Consider the following 17,829-nt stretch of genomic DNA (forward strand, 5'->3'; position numbering starts at 1 on the left):
TTTACTTTATACAAAATATAAATGTGCTTTTCCAATATACATCTAAAAACATTTTCAAAAAGGACAACTGAACAACCTATTTTAATATATAAATGATAATATTTAGATCAAAGTATAAATTTAACTCAACCATTTGATGTCAGAAACAAAAGTAAACATTTTTGGACATCTTCATTTACTCGTGTGTCCAAGAATAAAAGCTATAAAAATAAAACATTTTAAATCACAGAGAATGAGAGAAGGCTGGCAGACCCACAAGATACAGATGTACCATGTCTTTTAAGAAGCACAAAGCCCCAGAGGAATTAGATTCTCAGGTCTCATGGAAGTACACTCATCTACTTCTAGCACCAACTCCTATCCAGTTATGTGACTTACAACTTATAAAAATGTCTTAACAGCCAAACTAAGACCTCTATTCAGCATACCACTTAAAGTTTTTAATTTGAAGACAAGATGGCATTTAATTGTTCAAAAGATAGGTAATATCACATTTTCTAAAAGAAAATCATGTTGGAAAATACAGATGTGTCTAATATTTTTCCCCTTAAATTCTTATAATTATCTCTGAAGTCCCAATGTTGTATAAAGGTTCACTCTTTCTTATGTTAAACGATTATTACAGGCACGTACGGTTTTCCCTGGGCCAGCTCACTGTGCTGTAAATGAAACACTTCTACACAGTAAAACTACAAGATTGGCAAGCACGTATTTCCATAAAATATCTGCTCAGAAATATGTTATGCAGAGGAAGTATGATGCAATCTTACAAACCAGAGCCAGGTAGGAGGAAGATGGTTTAAAGTAGGTGAGTGGGTTGCTAGCCGCAGCACAGAGCTCAGCCCTGGCACTGTAACAGGCTCCTGGCAGCAGAAACAGACACTGCTGCAGTGACTGGAAGACCAGTGAGACAGCAGGGTACCTGTCCTCACTGGTCCTGTACCACCCCCGTCCCCAGGAAATGGGGAGAAAATATAAAGTGTGATTCTATGTTAGAGCATTTTGAGAGGTAATTTTCACGTTTTCCGTTAACTGTTAACAGGCTACTTAGGAATTTAATCTGATTTAAATTACACAGATGCTTGGAGGTCAAACACATTTTCACTGTCATACCAAGTTTATAGGTCCATATTTAAACACACGCAGAATTCACAAAAGGGGCTGAACATTTTATATCAAGAGTCCATATAAGGAGACTTCCGGAGAAGATGGCGGCTTAGTAAGACGCGCGGATCTTAGTTTCTTCTCCAGGTCAGCTACTAGGGGAGTAGAAACGATACAGAACAGCGCCCAAAGCCACAACAGAGATAAAAAAGACAGCGTACCCCATCCTGGAACGGCTGGCTGGCTGAGAGAAGCCGCTCGGGTGAATCGCCGAGGCGCGCGGCTTCACAGGGCGGGACGGCAAGCGGCCGGAGTCACTCCCTTCCCCCTTCCCGGGCCGGCTGGGAGAATTGGAGAGGCGGTCCCCTGAAACCGTGGCGGCACCACGTGCGGCCCCCCGGATCAATTGAGAGAATTGAATCGGAAATCCCCAGGCCGCGGAGAACGGTGACGGGTGGGGGAGGCCCCTTCCAAACCCGTGACTCCCGGGGAACGTGCACTCTCTCGGGCGGGCCGCTGCCGCTGGCGCCCTCCCGCCACGCTTGTCGCCCAGGGCCGACTAGGAAATTCGGATGGGCTCTTTCCCGGGCTGGGGCGATCAGCAACCCTCCCTGCGTTCGGACCCCAGGCCGGCTCAAGCCGCTTCGGCTAGCGAACCCCCCGGACGGCGAGAGCTTTCCAAAGTTAAAGGTCCCACAGCACCTTTTACTGGTGGGACCCGCAGACAAACGTGTGCCACGGCGCCACCTACTGGGCAGGATAAGAAAAACAGAACCCAGAGATTTCACAGAAAAATCTTCCAAACTTTTGGATCCAATACCCAGGGAAATCTGTCTAAATGCGCAGACGCCAACAGAAGATAACGGATCACGCTCAAATAATTGAAAATATGGCCGAGTCAAAGGAACAAACCAATAGTTCAAATGAGATACAGGAGCTGAGACAACTAATGCTAAACATACGAACAGAAATGGAAAACCTCTTCAAAAACGAAATCGATAAATTGAGGGAGGACATGAAGAAGACATGGGCTGAACATAAAGAAGAAATAGAAAAACTGAAAAAACAAATCACAGAACTTATGGAAGTGAAGGACAAAGTAGAAAAGATAGAAAAAACAATGGATACCTACAATGATAGATTCAAAGAGACAGAAGATAGAATTAGTGATTTGGAGGATGGAACATCTGAATTCCAAAAACAAACAGAAACTATCGGGAAAAGAATGGAAAAATTTGAACAGGGTATCAGGGAACTCAAGGACAATATGAACCGCACAAATATACGTGTTGTGGGTGTCCCAGAAGGAGAAGAGAAGGGAAAAGGAGGAGAAAAACTAATGGAAGAAATTTTCACTGAAAATTTCCCAACTCTTATGAAAGACCTAAAATTACAGATCCAAGAAGTGCAGCGCACCCCAAAGAGATTAGACACAAATAGGCGTTCTCCAAGACACTTACTAGTTAGAATGTCAGAGGTCAAAGAGAAAGAGAGGATCTTGAAAGCAGCAAGAGAAAAACAATCCATCACATACAAGGGAAACCCAATAAGACTATGTGTAGATTTCTCAGCAGAAACCATGGAGGCTAGAAGACAGTGGGATGATATATTTAAATTACTAAAAGAGAAAAACTGCCAACCAAGACTCCTATATCCAGCAAAATTGTCCTTCAAAAATGAGGGAGAAATTAAAACATTCTCAGACAAAAAGTCACTGAGAGAATTTGTGACCAAGAGACCAGCTCTGCAAGAAATACTAAAAGGGAACAAGACAAGGATGTCCACTATCACCACTATTATTCAACCTTGTGTTGGAGGTTCTAGCCAGAGCAATTAGACAAGAAAAAGAAATACAAGGCATCAAAATTGGAAAGGAAGAAGTAAAACTATCACTGTTTGCAGACGATATGATACTATACGTCGAAAACCCGGAAAAATCCACAACAAAACTACTAGAACTAATAAATGAGTACAGCAAAGTAGCAGGTTACAAGATCAACATTCAAAAATCTGTAGCATTTCTATACACTAGCAATGAACAAGCGGAGGGGGAAATCAAGAAACGAATCCCATTTACAATTGCAACTAAAAGAATAAAATACCTAGGAATAAATTTAACTAAAGAGACAAAAGACCTATACAAAGAAAACTACAAAAAACTGCTAAAAGAAATCACAGAAGACCTAAACAGATGGAAGGGCATACCGTGTTCATGGATTGGAAGACTAAATATAGTTAAGATGTCAATCCTACCTAAATTGATTTACAGATTCAATGCAATACCAATCAAAATCCCAACAACTTATTTTTCAGAAATAGAAAAACCAATAAGCAAATTTATCTGGAAAGGCAGGGTGCCCCGAATTGCTAAAAACATCTTGAGGAAAAAAAACGAAGCTGGAGGTCTTGCGCTGCCAGACTTTAAGGCATATTATGAAGCCACAGTGGTCAAAACAGCATGGTATTGGCATAAAGATAGATATATCGACCAATGGAATCGAATAGAGTGCTCAGATATAGACCCTCTCATCTATGGTCATTTGATCTTTGATAAGGGAGTCAAGCCAACTCACCTGGGACAGAACAGTCTCTTCAATAAATGGTGCCTAGAGAACTGGATATCCATATGCAAAAGAATGAAAGAAGACCCATATCTCACACCCTATACAAAAGTTAACTCAAAATGGATCAAAGATCTAAACATTAGGTCTAAGACCATAGAACAGTTAGAGGAAAATGTAGGGAGATATCTTATGAATCTTACAATTGGAGGCGGTTTTATGGACCTTACACCTAAAGCAAGAGCACTGAAGAAGGAAATAAATAAATGGGAACTCCTCAAAATTAAACACTTTTGTGCATCAAAGAACTTCATCAAGAAAGTAGAAAGACAGCCTACACAATGGGAATCAATATTTGGAAACGACATATCAGATAAAGGTCTAGTATCCAGAATTTATAATGAGATTGTTCAACTCAACAACAAAAAGATAGCCAACCCAATTACAAAATGGGAAAAAGACTTGAATAGACACCTCTCAGAGGAGGAAATACAAATGGCCAAAAGACACATGAAGAGATGCTCAATGTCCCTGGCCATTAGAGAAATGCAAATCAAAACCACAATGAGATATCATCTCACACCCACCAGAATGGCCATTATCAACAAAACAGAAAATGACAAGTGCTGGAGAGGATGCGGAGAAAGAGGCACACTTATCCACTGTTGGTGGGAATGTCAAATGGTGCAACCACTGTGGAAAGCAGTTTGGCGGTTCCTCAAAAAGCTGAATATAGAATTGCCATACGATCCAGCAATACCATTGCTGGGAATCTACTCAAAGGAATTAAGGGCAAAAACTCAAACAGATATTTGCACACCAATGTTTATAGCAGCGTTATTTACAATTGCAAAGAGATGGAAACAGCCAAAATGTCCATCAACAGACGAGTGGCTAAACAAACTGTGGTATATACGTACGATGGAATATTATGCAGTGTTAAGACAGGATAAACTTATGAAGCATGTAATAACATGGATGGACCTAGAAAACATTATGCTGAGTGAGTCTAGCCAAAAGCTAAAAGACAAATACTGTATGGTCCCAATGATGTGAATCAACACTCGAGAATAAACTTGGAATATGTCATTGGTAACAGAGTTCAGCAGGAGTTAAAAACAGGGTAAGATAATGGGTAATTGGAGCTGATGGGATACAGACTGTGCAATAGGACTAGACACAAAAACTCAAAAATGGACAGTACAATAATACTTAATTGTAAAGTAATCATGTTAAAATACTGAACGAAGCTGCATCTGAGCTATAGGTTTTTGTTTTGTTTTGTTTTGTTTGTTTTGTTCTTATTATTATTACTTTTATTTTTTTTCTCTATATTAACATTCTATATCTTTTTCTGTTATAATGCTAGTTCTTCTAAACCGATGCAAATGTACTAAGAAACGATGATCATGCATCTATGTGATGATGTTAAGAATTACTGATTGCATATGTAGAATGGTATGACGTTTAAAAAAAAAAAATGGTCAGCACAAAAAAAAAATAAAAAAAAAAAGAAATACTAAAGGGAGCACTAGAGTCAGAACCGAAAAGACAGAAGAGAGAGGTATGGAGAAGAGTGTAGAAAGAAGGAAAGTCAGATATGATATGTATAATACAAAAGGCAAAATGGCAGAGGAAAATATCATCCAAACAGTAATAACACTAAATGTTAATGGACTGAATTCCCCAATCAAAAGACATAGATTGGCAGAATGGATTAAAAAACAGGATCCTTCTATATGCTGTCTACAGGAAACACATCTTAGACCCAAAGATAAACATAGGTTGAAAGTGAAAGGTTGGGAAAAGATATTTCATGCAAATAACAACCAGAAAATAGCAGGAGTGGCTATACTAATATCCAGCAAGTTAGACTTCAAATGTAAAACAGTTAAAAGAGACAAGGAAGGACACTATATACTAATAAAAGGAACAATTAAACAAGAAGACATAACAATCATAAATATTTACGCACCAAACCAGAATGCCCCAAAATACGTGAGGAATACACTGCAAACACTGAAAAAGGAAATAGACACAAATACCATAATAGTTGGAGACTTCAATTCCCCACTCTCATCAATGGACAGAACATCTAGACAGAGGATCAATAAAGAAATAGAGAATCTGAATATTACTATAAATGAGCTAGACTTAACAGACATTTATAGGACATTAAATCCCACAACAGCAGGATACACCTTTTTCTCAAGTGCTCATGGATCATTCTCAAAGATAGACCATATGCTGGGTCACAAAGCAAGTCTTAACAAATTTAAAAAGATTGAAATCATACACCACACTTTCTCGGATCATAAAGGAATGAAGTTGGAAATCAATAATAGGCGGAATGCCAGAAAATTCACAAATACCTGGAGGCTCAACAACACACTCTTAAACAACGAGTGGGTCAAAGAAGAAATTGCAAGAGAAATTAGTAAATACCTCGAGGCAAATGAAAATGAAAACACAACATATCAAAACTTATGGGATGCAGCAAAGGCAGTGCTAAGAGGGAAATTTATTGCCCTAAATGCCTATATCAGAAAAGAAGAAAAGGCAAAAATGCAGGAATTAAATGTTCACTTGGAAGAACTGGAGAAAGAACAGCAAACTAATCCCAAAGCAAGCAAAAGGAAAGAAATAACAAAGATCAGAGCAGAAATAAATGAAATTGAAAACATGAAAACAATAGAGAAAATCAATAAGACCAGAAGTTGGTTCTATGAGAAAATCAATAAGATTGATGGGCCCCTATCAAGATTGACAAAAAGAAGAAGAGAGAGGATGCAAATAAATAAGATCAGAAATGGAAGAGGAGACATAACCACTGACCTCACAGAAATAAAGGAGGTAATAACAGGATACTATGAACAACTTTACGCTAATAAATACAACAATTTAGATGAAATGGACGGGTTCCTGGAAAGACATGAACAACCAACTTTGACTCAAGAAGACATAGATGACCTCAACAAACCAATCACAAGTAAAGAAATTGAATTAGTCATTCAAAAGCTTCCTAAAAAGAAAAGTCCAGGACCAGATGGCTTCACATGTGAATTCTACCAAACGTTCCAGAAAGAATTAGTACCAATTCTCCTCAAACTCTTCAAAAAAATCGAAGTGGAGGGAAAACTACCTAATTCATTCTATGAAGCCAACATCACCCTCATACCAAAACCAGGCAAAGATATTACAAAAAAAGAAAACTACAGACCAATCTCTCTAATGAATATAGATGCAAAAATCCTCAATAAAATTCTAGCAAATCGTATCCAACAACACATTAAAAGAATTATACATCATGACCAAGTAGGATTCATCCCAGGTATGCAAGGATGGTTCAACATAAGAAAATCAATTAATGTAATACACCATATGTCATGGTTAGGGACAGGTGTCAACTTGGCCAAGTTGTGGTACCTGTTCATCTGATTGGGCAAGCGCTGGTCTGTCTGTTGCAATGAGGACATTTCATAGGATTAGGTCATGATCACGTCAGCTACATCCACAGCTGATTTCATTTATAATCAGCCAAAGGGGAGTGTCTTCTGCAATTAGTGATGCTAAATCCAATCATGGGAAGCCTTTTAAGGAGGACTCAGAGGAGACAGGTTGCATTCCTGCTTTGGCTGGTGAGCCTCTCCTGTGGAGTTCATCCAGGCCATCCATTGGAGTCATCGGCTTCGCAGCCTGCCCTGTGGATTTTGGACTCTGCGTTCCTACGGTCACGTGAGACACTTTCATAAATTTTATATTTGCAAGTGTTCCCTGTTGGTTCTGTTTCTCTAGAGAACCCTAACTAATACATCATATCAACAAATCAAAGCAGAAAAATCACATGATCATCTCAATTGATGCAGAGAAGGCATTTGACAAGATTCAACATCCTTTCCTGTTGAAAACACTTCAAAGGATAGGACTACAAGGGAACTTCCTTAAAATGATAGAGGGAATATATGAAAAACCCACAGCTAATATCATCCTCAATGGGGAAAAATTGAAAACTTTCCCCCTAAGATCAGGAACAAGACAAGGATGTCCACTATCACCACTATTATTCAACATCGTGTTGGAGGTTCTAGCCAGAGCAATTAGACAAGAAAAAGAAATACAAGGCATCAAAATTGGAAAGGAAGAAGTAAAACTATCACTGTTTGCAGACGATATGATACTATACGTCGAAAACCCGGAAAAATCCACAACAAAACTACTAGAGCTAATAAATGAGTACAGCAAAGTAGCAGGTTACAAGATCAACATTCAAAAATCTGTAGCATTTCTATACACTAGTAATGAACAAGCCGAGGGGGAAATCAAGAAACGAATCCCATTTACAATTGCAACTAAAAGAATAAAATACCTAGGAATAAATTTAACTAAAGAGACAAAAACCTATATAAAGAAAACTACAAAAAACTGCTAAAAGAAATCACAGAAGATCTAAATAGATGGAAGGGTATACCGTGTTCATGGATTGGAAGACTAAATATAGTTAAGATGTCAATCCTACCTAAATTGATTTACAGATTCAATGCAATACCAATCAAAATCCCTACAACTTATTTTTCAGAAATAGAAAAACCAATAAGCAAATTTATCTGGAAGGGCAGGGTGCCCCGAATTGCTAAAAACATCTTGAGGAAAAAAAAACGAAGCTGGAGGTCTAGCGATGCCGAACTTTAAGGCATATTATGAAGCCACAGTGGTCAAAACAGCATGGTATTGGCATAAAGATAGATATATCGACCAATGGAATCGAATAGAGTGCTCAGATATAGACCCTCTCATCTATGGACATTTGATCTTTGATAAGGCAGTCAAGCCAACTCACCTGGGACAGAACAGTCTCTTCAATAAATGGTGCCTAGAGAACTGGATATCCATATGCAAAAGAATGAAAGAAGACCCATCTCTCACACCCTATACAAAAGTTAACTCAAAATGGATCAAAGATCTAAACATTAGGTCTAAGACCATAAAACAGTTAGAGGAAAATGTAGGGAGATATCTTATGGATCTTACAACTGGAGGCGGTTTTATGGACCTTAAACCTAAAGCAAGAGCACTGAAGAAGGAAATAAATAAATGGGAACTCCTCAAAATTAAACACTTTGGTGCATCAAAGAACTTCATCAAGAAAGTAGAAAGACAGCCTTCACAATGGGAGACAATATTTGGAAATGATATATCAGATAAAGGTCTAGTATCCAGAATTTATAAAGAGATTGTTCATCTCAACAACAAAAAGACAGCCAACCCAATTACAAAATGGGAAAAAGACTTGAACAGACACCTATCAGAAGAGGAAATACAAATGGCCAAAAGGCACATGAAGAGATGCTCAATGTCCCTGGCCATTAGAGAAATGCAAATCAAAACCACAATGAGATATCATCTCACACCCACCAGAATGGCCATTATCAACAAAACAGAAAATGACAAGTGCTGGAGAGGATGCGGAGAAAGAGGCACACTTATCCACTGTTGGTGGGAATGTCAAATGGTGCAACCACTGTGGAAGGCAGTTTGGCGGTTCCTCAAAAAGCTGAATATAGAATTGCCATTCGACCCAGCAATACCATTGCTGGGAATATACTCAAAGGACTTAAGGGCAAAGACACAAACGGACATTTGCACACCAATGTTTATAGCAGCGTTATTTACAATTGCAAAGAGATGGAAACAGCCAAAATCTCCATCAACAGAAGAGTGGCTAAATAAACTGTGGTATATACATACGATGGAATATTATGCAGCTTTAAGACAGGATAAACTTATGAAGCATGTAATAACATGGATGGACCTAGAGAACATTATGCTGAGTGAGTCTAGCCAAAAACTAAAGGACAAATACTGTATGGTCCCACTGATGTGAACAGACATTCGAGAATAAATTTGGAATATGTCCTTGATAACAGAGTCCAGCAGGAGGTAGAAACAGGGTAAGATAATGGCCAATTGGAGTTGAAGGGATACAGACGGTGTAACAGGACTAGATACAAAAACTCAAAAATGGACAGCACAATAATATCTAATTGTAAAGTAATCATGTTAAAACACTGAATGAAGCTGCATCTGAGCTATAGGTTTTTGTTTTGTTTTGTTTTGTTTTGTTTTGATTTTACTATTATTACTTTTATTTTTTTCCCTATATTAACATTCTATATCTTTTTCGGTTATGTTGCTAGTTCTTCTAAACCAATGCATATGTACTAAGAAATGATGATCATGCATCTATGTGATGATGTTAAGAATTAATGAATGCATATGTAGAATGGTATGATCTCTAAATGTTGGGTTAATTTCCTTTTTTCCGTTAATTAAAAAAAAAAAAAAAAAGAGAAGGGATAATTGGAGCTGAAGGGATACAGACTGTACAACGGGACTGGATATAAAAACTCAGAAATGGACAGCACAATACTACCCAATTGTAATGCAATAATGTTAAAACACTGAATGAAGCTGCATGTGAGGTATAGGTGTTTTGTTTTTGTTTTTTTGTTTGTTTGTTTGTTTGTTTCTCTTTCTATTATTGTTTTAATTCTTATTCTGTTGTCTTTTTATTTCTTTTTCTAAATCGATGCAAATGTACTAAGAAATGATGAATATGCAACTATGTGATGTTATTAAGAATTACTGATTGTACATGTAGATTGGAATGATTTCTAATTGTTAATTCTTTTTTTAATTAATAATAAAAAAAAAGAATGGAATGATCATATGGAAAGAATGTTCGTTTTTGTATGTTTAAAAAAATTTTTTTAAATAAAAAATTAAAAAAAAAAAAAAAAGAAAGTAAAAAGACAGCCTACACAATGGGAGACAATATTTGGAAGCAATATATCAGATAAAGGTCTAGTATACAGAATATCTAAACAGACTGTTCAACTCAACAACAAAAAGACAGACAACCCAATTACAAAATGGGCAAAAGACTTGAACAGACACTTCTCAGAAGAGGAAATGCAAATGGCCAAAAGGCACATGAAGAGATGCTCAACTTCCCTGGCTATTAGGGAAATGCAAATCAAAACCACAATGAGGTATCATCTCATACCCACCAAAATGGCCATTATCAATAAAACAGAAAACAACAAGTGTTGGAGAGGATGTGGAGAAAGAGGCACATTTATCCATTGTTGGTGGGAATGTCAAATGGTACAAACACTCTAGAAGGCAGTTTGCGGTTCCTCAGGAAGCTAAATATAGAATTGCCATATGACCCAATAATACCATTGTTAGGTATCTACTCAGAGGAAATGAGGGCAAGGACACAAACAGACATTTGCACACCAATGTTTATAGCAGCATTATTTACAATTGCAAAGAGATGGAAACAGCCAAAATGTCCATCAACAGATGAGTGGCTAAACAAACTGTGGTATATACATATGATGGGATATTATGCAGCCATAAGACAGAATAAAGTTATGAAGTATGTAACAACATGGATGGACCTTAAGGACATTATTCTGAGTGAGATAAGCCAGAAACAAAAGGACAAATACTGTATGGTCTCACTAATATGAACTGACATTAGCAAATAAACTTGGAAATTTCATGGTAACAGAGACCATTAGGAGATAGAAATAGGGTAAGATATTGGGTAATTGGAGCTGAAGGGATACAGATTGTGTAGAATGATTGATTGTAAAAACTCAGAAATGGATAGCACAATACTACCTAACTGTAATACAATTATGTTAGAACACTGAATGAAGCTGAATGTAAGAATGATAGAGGGAGGAGGGCTGGGGGCACAAATGAAATCAGAAAGAAAGATAGATGATAAGACTGAGATAGTATAATCTGGGAATACCTAGAGTGTATAATGATAGTGACTAAATGTACAAATTTAAAAAATTGTTTCTGCATGAGGAAGAACATAGGAATGTCATTACTGCAGGGTGTTCAAAATTGATAGTAATTAATATTTAAAATTTTAATTTATGTGTGAGACTAAAGCAAAAAATGTTTATTTGGTACAAAATTTATATTTTGACTTGTGCATGTCCTAATATAACTTTATATAGAGAGACAGCTTAATTGAACACCTAATTAAGGTGTTCATGTTAAGTACATGGAACCTTGAGTAGGGTATGAGATTTTGTTGGTTTGTCCAGAGTGATACCCCAATAAATTCGAGTGATTTGAACAGTGAATAAAAAAGTATTTGCAAAGTCCCCTTTGGGGAATGATGAGAAAGGGGGAAAATTCAACTTCCCTAAGTTGAATTCTTGATATTCTCACAAGCAGTGCGGACAAACAAAGCTATAGGCTGAGCCCCCAATCTTGGAGTTTGTTCATATGAAACTTAACTCCACAAAGGATAGGTCAAGCCTACTTAAAATTAGGCCTAAGAGTCACCCCCAAGAGAACCTCTTTTGTTGCTCAGATGTGGCCTCTCTCTCCAGCCAACACAACAAGCAAACTCACCACTCTCCCCCTGCCTATGCGGGCCATGACTCCCAGGGGTGTGGACCTTCTTGGCAAAGTGGGATAGAAATACTAGAATGAGCTGAGACTCATCATCAAGGGATTGAGAAAACCCCTAGAATGAGCTGAGACTCAGCATCAAGGGATTGAGAAAACCTTCTCAACCAAAAGGGGGAAGAACGAAAGGAGACAAAATTAAGTGTCAATGGCTGAAAAACTCCAAACAGAGTCAAGAGTTTATTCTGGAGGTTATTCTTACTCATTAAATAGATATCACCTTGTTAGTCAAGATATAATAGAGAGGCTGGAGGGAACTGCCTGAAAATGTAGAGTTGTGTTCCAGTAGCCATGTTTCTTGAAGATCATTGTATAATGATACAGCTTTCACAATGTGACTGTGTGAAAGTGAAAACCTTGTGTCTGATGCTCCTTTTATCTACCTTATCAACAGATGAGTAAAACATATGAAATAAAAATAAATAATAGGAAGAACAAATGTAAAATAAACTTAAGATGAAATGTTAGTGATCAATGAGAGGGAGGGGTAAGGGGTGTGGTATGTATGAATTTTTCCTGTTGTCTTCTTTCTTTTTCTGAATTGATATAAATGTTCTAAGAAATGATCATGATAATAAACATGCAACTATGTGATGATACTGTGAACTATTGATTATATATGTAGAATGGAATGACCATATGTTAAGAATGTTTGTGTTTCTTTTTTTTTTTTTGCTAGAAACACAAAACAACAGATGTGAAGAGGGAGAGTGTCATGGTCAGGTTCATGTGTCAACTTGGCCAAGTGGTGGTGCCTGTTTGTCTGGTTGGGCAAGTGCTGGCCTGCCTGTTGCGATGAGGACATTTCATAGAATTAAATCATGATCACATCAGCTGCAACTACAGCTGATTCCATTTGTAATCAGCCAAGGGGAGTGTCTTCTGCAATGAGTGATGCTCAATCTAATCACTGGAAGCCTTTTAAGAAGGATTCAGAAGAGACAGGCTCTCTTCCTGCTTCAGCTGGCGAGTCTCTCCTGTGGAGTTTGTCCAGACCCTCCATCGGAGTCGTCAGCTTCACAGCCTGCCCTGCGGATTTTGGACTCAGTGTTCCACAGTCACGTGAAACACTTTTATAAATATTATATTTGTGGGAAAAAAAATTAATTACAAAAAAAATTTTTTTTTAATAAGGGAAAGATTAAGACATTCCCAAATAAACAAAAGCCAAAGGCATTGTCACTACTACACCAGTCCTGCAAGAGTGCTAAAAGAGAGTTCTGTAGGCTTAAAGGAAAGGGCACTAGAAAAGAGATTGAAGCAGCATGAAGAAATAAATATCTCCTGTGAGGGTAACAACAGAGGCAAATATAAATGCTGGTACTATTGTATTTTTTGGTCTGTAACTCCCCTTTCAGTTACTATGGGATCTAAAAGTCCAATGCATAAAATGTAATGATGTCAGTGGTTTTGGACTCATAATGTATAAACATGCAGCCTGTGATGAGAATTACATAAAGGTGGGGGCTAGAGGGGTGCAGGTACATAGTCTGTGTATACCATTAGAAGGTAAACTGGTATCTAGGAAAATGAGAGTGTTATAGCTTTATGAAGTTAAATTTAACCCCCCTGGTAACTACAAAGAAAATGCCAGAGGATATGCAAGCTCAAGAGACATAAACTGGAGTACCAGCTACCAGGGAAATGGGGAGTTAATATAAAATGGGGGGGAGGATTTCTCACAGCAACATGGTGAATGTGGTTAATTCGACTGAACGGTGTTCTCAAGAGGGGTGGTGATGGAAAAGTTTACATTGTATGTATGTTGGGGGGGGGGAGGAAGGGCAGGCAACTAAAGAGACAATGACAATTATAGGCAATATGTGACCCTGGACTGGATCTAACAAGAGAGGAGAAAAGTCCCAAAAGGGTATTACAGGGATATATGGGGGGGGGGGGATGGAACATAGACTGTAAACTCTATATCAATGTTAAATTTGTTGAACTTGATAACTGTCCTGGAGATGGTTACATACATGAATATCCTTGTTCTTGGGAAATGTACACAGCATTTCAAGAAGCATTCAAGGAGCTTCAAAACATGGACTGGGAGACAGACAGACATGCATGTACAGATGGAGAGAGAGGGATGAATGGATAGAATGATATGGCAAAACGCAAAAAGTGGTGGAACTGGGGGAAAGGGGCTGCATTGGAGTTTTCCCACAGGTATTTTTACTTAACAGAAAAAGACCTTAGATAGGAATCCCAGGTAGAGAAGGGCTTTCCTTCCTCCTAAAACCACACTACTGGTGCCACTTCCTCCTTAGCTTTCCAAGTCCAAGTTTTGTTCACTGATTATCTGGTTGTAACAAAGTTCCTAAGGAGAAATTAGGTTCCCTTTTTTGCCACTTCAAAAAATATATAATTTGTGATTTGTCTTCCACGTAGTCCAATGGACAGCTGCCCGACTGCAACCCCCCCATCTTTCTGTTACTCCATGAAGTTTCAGAAAGTCTGTTTGCCAGAGTTCTGGAGGACCTTTATGCTCGTCTGGATCAATTTCTTATTTGAGATTGTTAAGTCCTAGAGGTTAGATCTTAGCCAACTTACTTTGTACACTAAGAAAGACATGATAACACACACTTATATAAATGCCACAAATACTTTTCGATGATTACAATATCGATGATGAGATTAAGAGATATGAATGATTTAGGAATGTGAGATGAAATGTTTATACTTTGTTGCTCTATATTCTAAATTCTAAAAAAATGCAAAAACAATTTCAACAGATTTAATTAACCAAGAATTTCTAACTAAAAAATCACAAAAATTAAAAACACTGAAGCATCTACAACATTTTACTAGCACTTAAATTGAACTTAAAATGAGCAAGAGATTAGGTAACAACTGAGTAGAATAATGTGGTAATTAAAATGTTATTTTGTTTTAACACATTTGGTCTCTATTCCCAATGAACATAAAAGAAATATTTATTTTCACTCTTTATATCCTTTCTCATCAGCACAAATAAACAGAAAGTTAGATGCGGAAGTAAGTGTCAGAACAAAAACAGGTGTGATCTGTTATATGGAATCCCATACCATCATCTGCCTCTAGGCCTATGTGGTACTCAACTCCTCCCAGTTAAAAGAAGATATAAAGAGAAAAAAAAGGCAGCAAACAATGTTTTAGAAATCAACAATATTATTTACAGGCCTCGGTAAAGACAATTGTCTTTTGAAATGATGTTTACAGAGAAACTGAACTCCAGTGCATTTTTGTTGAGAATGTAAAACAGTATAGCTGCTGTGGAAAGCAACGTAATGGTTCCTCAAAAGGTTAAATTCAGAATTACCATATGACCCAGCAAGTTCACTCCTAGGTATAAACCCAAAGAAAATAAATAAAATTTTAATAAGATTTAAAAAAAAAAAACACAGGGTCTGAAATAGATACTGTAAACCAACATTTACAGCAGCATTATTCACAATAGCCAAAAGGCAGACACAACCCAAGTGTCCATCAACATATGAACAAAATGTGGTACAGACACACAATGGAATATTATTTGGCCATAAGAAAAACTTATGTTCCGAGACATGCACAACAGAAAAGAACCACTGAAGCTCTGGGAAATAAGCCAGATACAGGAGGATCAACACTGTTTGGCACCACTTTAAAAAGATAACTAGAATTAGCAAATTTGCACATAGAAAGTAGAGGTTACCAGGGGGGTGGGAGATGAGGAGGGTGGAGTATTTGTTTAACGGATATGGAGTATGTGCAACTAAAAAGCTAAATTAAATTAAAAGAACAATGTTTGATTACTAGCCCTCATCTCCTTCCCCCAGACCAATCTCACTCTAAGACACCCGTGCCAAGCCCCCAGCTCTTCTCTTAGATACTTATGACTAAGATTTTGGTTTATATAGTTATCTACTTCTTTCTAAGTCTATCTCACATCATTTAGGCTGGTGATATCTGCTTATGGGTTGCATGAAAAGAATATAAAAATTCTGATTTTTTAAATTCTTTTCCCTTTTTCTCATTACATCATTTTCTGCAAAAGAGAAAAGAATCGGGCAAGCTGGTTTTGTGCTGACGCCTTCCTTGTGGGATCCTCTCAGGTGCAAACAGAGTATGAGGCTCTGTTTGGGCAGTGTCCCTGTCAGCTGACCCCTCCAGCTCCACCTGCAGGAAGCGCTGCTCACCTTTGGCTGCAGAAATATCATTTCCTAGATGCTACTGAGCTGGAACGGAAATTTCCCATCTGATTTGGACCTGATGACATAAATCAGGGCTACAGGAGAAAGTACAGTCACATGTGGAAATCAGCCATCACGGAAGCAAAACAGAGCCAGCTGCAAGCCTGCTGGAGGCAAGGAGCTGAAGAGGGAGAGGGATGGACTCTCACACACTTCTCTTTTTCACGCTATCCAAAGAACCTCTGAAAGTTCTGAGTAATCGCCACTAGAAATTGCTGTGCCACCCAGAATAAATCCTTTAACCTATTTACTTTGTTTTCCTCTTCTGGAATATGACAATATGTCAGTAGTAAAAAACAATTTTATTTTTTCTTTATTTTTTTATTTTTTACATGGGCAGGCACCGGGAATCGAACCCAGGTCCTCTGGCATGGCAAGCGAGCATTCTTGCCCACTGAGCCACCGTAGCCTGCCCAAAAATGATTTTAGATGACCTAACCAAATGCACTCCTCTTTGCCAGGCTTAAGAAGAGACTGCAGTTTTTAGCTAAAGCTCCCAAAGTCAACACTTCGGCTAACTTTGGTCACAAATGGAGAAGTGCATTCCCTGGAACCCTGATGGGCCTCCCTCTGCACCTCTTCGCTCTTCCCCTGCCTCCTGCTCTCCCCTGCGGCCCTGCACCAGGCAGCTGCATGGAGGCAGCAGTGGCCATGTGGAGAAGCTGCCAGCCTGGGGCATCCCAGGGCCGCACCCTCAGCCAGAAGGGCCGTCTCCCCGCCCCCAGCCCCCTCCCTGAAGCCCGCTCGTCACCAGGTTAGGTATAAAGCAAGACTCTTCCTTGGAAATCAGGAGATGTTAATAAGATAATTCTGTTTATCATCAAAACAAGATGTAAATATTATGTATATTCAGTAATTGGCAATTCAATCATGGAATTTAATGACACAAACCGTGACAGAGTTGGGGGAAAAAATGTCATTTCTGGCTGTCAACCCCCTGTTCCCTTTTGATTATCCGAAAATTGCTTCAAAATCTATACAGAGAAGTACCTTCTAAAAGTTATATTTTTCAAAAAAGATAAACTCAGATAACATCCATTGGCTTCTCTCTTCTGTATAATATGTTAATGTTATTTTTGTTCCCAATACACAAAGCTTTTTTCTTCTCTTTCACTTAAAGGTATGCTTTATTTCTTTTGCATCTCCCTTTTAAAGTTTATACTTTTAAACATCTAATCAAGCATTTTATCACTAATAGTAACAACGGGTAAGAGGAAAACATTGAATGTCTTTCCACTAATTGTTATGTATGTCACTTTTAAGAAATCATTGAGAAAGAAATCAGGTTACTTGGAGGTAAATCCTCTACTTGCCCTGACACAGATGTGAACAATGACTTCTTTGATCATTTACTGAGTAACAATTCCCTTTCCTTCTGAGAAATCCATGCAGTAATCTCTTCTGGGGCTTCTGGGTGTCCAGCCTCCTAACAACTGTGAAATATTGAAATTATA

General features: G+C 38.1%; 1 protein-coding gene across 3 annotated transcripts in view; it reads right to left on the minus strand.

Moving 5' to 3' along the window:
* The window catches only part of SPAG6 (sperm associated antigen 6), an 85,413-nt gene that overhangs the window by 28,028 nt on the left and 39,556 nt on the right, over window positions 1-17,829 (minus strand). The window lies entirely within an intron of this gene.

The sequence above is a fragment of the Tamandua tetradactyla genome, chromosome 1, assembly GCF_023851605.1.
Source record: "Tamandua tetradactyla isolate mTamTet1 chromosome 1, mTamTet1.pri, whole genome shotgun sequence".
Taxonomy (NCBI): Eukaryota; Metazoa; Chordata; class Mammalia; order Pilosa; family Myrmecophagidae; genus Tamandua; species Tamandua tetradactyla.